The sequence below is a fragment of the Geospiza fortis genome, unplaced genomic scaffold (assembly GCF_000277835.1).
Source record: "Geospiza fortis unplaced genomic scaffold, GeoFor_1.0 scaffold41, whole genome shotgun sequence".
In the NCBI taxonomy this organism is placed as follows: domain Eukaryota; kingdom Metazoa; phylum Chordata; class Aves; order Passeriformes; family Thraupidae; genus Geospiza; species Geospiza fortis.
In genome coordinates this window covers 7641574-7645760 of record NW_005054299.1, presented here as the reverse complement: position 1 = coordinate 7645760, position 4187 = coordinate 7641574, and the positions used below count along the sequence as shown (strand labels likewise).

General features: G+C 36.4%; 1 protein-coding gene across 1 annotated transcript in view; it reads left to right on the top strand.

Annotated features, from left to right (window-relative positions):
• The window catches only part of LRPPRC (leucine rich pentatricopeptide repeat containing), a 76836-nt gene that overhangs the window by 38986 nt on the left and 33663 nt on the right, over positions 1-4187 (top strand). The window lies entirely within an intron of this gene.

Genomic DNA, 4187 nt, shown 5'->3' with positions numbered 1-4187 from the left:
TTTCCGAAGGAATTCTTTGTTCTTAAAAGCACTGGAATTTAATTTGCTGCAGACCATGCTCAGATTTATTTGTAATGCTTGTCTACAAGTTAATCAGCCAAACAAGCGCTGTCTGCTACTGTTTGGCATTTAATTTAGCATTTCTTCTCTCTCTCCCTTTTTCAGGATAGTAAGCAGCTTATAGGAAGTGGTAGGTGACAAACTTGGTCTATTTAGGATTAGTATATTTTATCTAGACTTGATTGAAATTGTGCTTACTGAAATTGATAAGTCAAAGGGGCAGCTGCAGAGTCTGCCCAGATTGTGATTATTTTTTCTTCTTAACACTGTTGTATGTTTTTAAAATGCTGCATAAGTTTTTCACTTAATGTATGGGAGGAGGCATCTTGCGGAAAAAGTAATAGTTTGTCCTCAGCATTTTTGTGTTATGCACATACACAACTCTAACCTAATTTTTGTTTGGGTTTTTTTTTCTTTCCTGAGATAAAGAATGCTTTTTCTCCTAGTTCCACTTAGAGTATCTGAAATAGCAGCTATCCCTGCTTGAATTGTCTAATGGAATTTTTGCATTTAAAAAAATCTTAACTGAAGGTCTGTGATGGAACAATAATGTCCTGCTGTAGGTTATGTGGATATTGCTAAGCACAGTGTTGAAACATTGTATTTTTGTTCTGAGAGGGTGTTTTGGAGCTCAAATCTTACAGTACAGAAGAACAGAAATATCAGTGTCTGACAGCAGATGACACTGAGGAGTTGAGTTCCTTTTACAGTGATTAAAGCATATAGGAGGTGAAAGTATGAAATCTGAGATGGGAAGTAAAATTAAAGCTGAATGAGCTAATGTTACGTCATGTGATTTAGCAGCTCTTTCTTTGATATTGGCATTTAATTTCCCAGAATTTCTATTGGTGTCTGGAGCTCAGCAATTGTGAATAGGATAATAAGCAAGTTATCAAATTGTTGGGGCACTGAAACTCTTGTCATTTTCTTAAAACATGCCAGATTCTCTCTGCAGGTATTCACTATTTGATGATTGATCGTGAGTTACTAATAACCGCAAATGTTTAGGCATAAATCTGAACACCAAATATCTGGAGATGAAATGGAAGTTTTCCTGCCTTTTATGCTAGTTAAAGTATTTTTATCTAACTTCTATGAAGTATGAATTAGAGCTTTGTTTATGCTGTGGAGGAAGAGCTGGTTTAAATTACAGAATTTTTAATAGGGAATTTTCTAGGAATGGTATGCGTGTATTTTACTAGTGGAAAAAGTGACACGAAAATCAATTCTATATGGTGCATAATATTTTAAATATGCTTTTGTTGTGTCACAATATGTTAAGTATTTTCAGAGAAATTGTTTCCAAAAGGGGAGGACAGAAACCTTATTGTTGATATTTTGCTGAAGAAGAAAATAGTTTGTATTGTTTTAAAACATAAGCAAGTTCCTGTTTGCTTTCTGATTTGTTAGGAAGTGAAAATCTTATTTGGTATAATGTGAAATGGTGTGTATGTTATATATATCTGTGTGTGTGTGTGTATAAAATGAGGTGTAGGTGTATTCTTTTCTCTAGTGCAGTGGGTTTTGTGACTAAATTACTTCTCTTGATGGTCATCTCAGATTATTTTTCTGTCTTCTTTGCTTGTGAAATAATACTCAGGGAAGGAGATCAGTTGGTGCTGCTTTCTCTTTTAGATGCTGTTGCATGTACCTTTAGGCATATACTTTAATCAAGTATTGCTGGTTATGATGGTCAATTAATTTTAGTGATTTGAAAACATCTATGGAATTAATAAAGAGTATCTAAAAGGATAGTAATAAAACTGGAAAGAAAACTCTTTAGGAGCTAAGGAAATTACCACTGTGGAGGATAATGGTTGCTTAAATGGGATTTTTACTCATTGGAGACCACTGCCTCTGCTTCCTTCTGCTATTTTTAGAAATTAGAGATATACTAGATGCTCATGTGAAACTTAATGACAAGTGCTGCTTTGAAAAACTTGGAACTCAAAGCCCCAGGAATGAAAATATAACTCTTAAATCTCAAATCTTTGGTGAAATGAAAGTGGGTGACAATACTGGGAAAGGACAAAGGGTAAGATTTGAGTGAGATTATAAAAATCAGATCAGACTTGTGTAGGTTACGTTATCTGGCCACAAATGTGTTGTGAGTGCATATATATGCAAGATCATGTTATGGGAAATAATGAGAAAGCTGAAAGTTCTGGGCCTGATCTGCTTGGTGGAATAAAAGCAAGACTAACCAGAGAATGAGAGTGTGAGAAGCAGCAAAAGGTAAATAGAAAGGAGATGGGGCAAAGGATTTGTCTGGCCCATGCTAGAGCAGCTAGACTGAAGCACGTGGTAGCTTGGTAGTGGGAGTCTCTTCTGAGGTCATGCTGACTGGAAGAGAAGCTGTGTTTGACAGTGCTGTGGGGAAATGCTGTTCCTGAGGCACCATGGGGTTTGTGTGACAAGGTAGCAGTTTGCAGGATTGTTGAACTGCCTTCTTAAGCACTTGAAAGTCTTGTTCTCAGAGACAGTAACTACAGATAAGGTAGCCTTGGCTGCTCTGTGAAGTGTAAGTCTATTGTATTCTAGCTGTGCCTGGAGAGTCCTGAGCCCCCAAAGTTGTGCTGGTAGATGCTGTTTTGCTTTACACTGAAAAAGAGTTCTACCAATGGGTACATCCAGACATGATTTAGTCTTCTTAACTGCACCTCAACTGATAAGTTAGCTTTTGTCTTTAGTCCTTCGAAGATGATCATGTCAAAACAACGTTGGCACATCTCTTCTTGCCCCTTTACCACAAGGTCACATACTAGCTTGCTTTCCCTTGGATTGGCACAGCATGACTTCTGTGTCATCAATTCTAGCTCTGGATACTTAGGATTTTTTCTCTTACTTAGAAAGGCAGCTTAATTGCCTTTTGTCCTTGAATTTTGTTTTCCATAAAGAAAAAAGGAAGAAAATTAGGTCAGTATGTTTTGCTTTTAACTAAACTACATTAGAGCTAATATAGGCTAAAAGAAGGGGATGTGAATTTTCAATGAATAGGATTCAGGGAAAAGTACCTTTTAAAAAATACTTTACCTATCTGAAATGTTTTTTTATTTCAAAAATATTTAATCAAATCTCCTGGAGAGAGGTCTTACATAATTACGTGGAGAGAATCTGGAAGAATTGTTTGGCCTTAATGTTCTTCTAAGAGTGGTATATAAATGGCAAAAGAATATTTTAGAGCCTAGTCCACCAGCTCTCAAATTCTTACCTGTTGCCTGAACTGGACAGTTAAAAGTCCCTTTTGTTTACTCAGCTGTTGATTGCCACTTTATTAAGCAGGTGCTTAAGATCTGTACTAATGGGAAGGTCATCCAGAAGAGTAGATGAAAAAGAGAATGTTACACCACCTTGGAAGAATTTATTTATTCCCTTTTTCACCTTTTACTGTCTTCATGCTGCTTGGAGGTTTACAGATTTCACTACTTACAGTAGTTAAAATATAATGGATGTCTGCCATTTTTTGTTGGATTTAATATTTTGGTCATCTCTGAATCTTTCACCAGGATCTCATAATTTGCAGCTGTTTTGCATTCATGATGATTGAATATTTCTAAACCCACCCTTTTCCCTTCATTTACTCATGCTAAATGCAGCTGTTTAAATACCCACTGCATCAGTGTGTAGTGCAGCCCATGTCCACTCTTGGCTTTTTCTGAAGAGGTTTGTATCTCTTTCAGTAGTGTAACAATTCTGCAGCAGAGGGTCAAGCAAAGCCCATCTATAAATCTGCTTACTGAAAGTCTGAACCATGTTTTCCTAAGCAGAAATGAACACTTCATTCCTGTGACTGAGCAGGCAAAGTATTAAACTGATGTTAAACCATTTCTGCGCTGTATCAATAAAATCATTGCACCTTAAATGAAGTTTCATTGTATAGCAAAATATTTACCTGAATAAACCAAAACAAGCACCCTGTTCAGAATCATGTATCAGGTCACTTGCATTTTTAGTTGGGACCTTAGGGATTCCTCTGATAGGAAGTAGGAGTTGGTAGCAGTGCTCTACTGTCTTCCTGTTGTTCCACAGATCTTCTTGAAATCTTTCTAGATCAAATTACTTGATCTGTTAAAATAACAGCTGTTAATTTGCTCCTTCAATGAAAGAGTAAAAGTTCTCATTCCTGC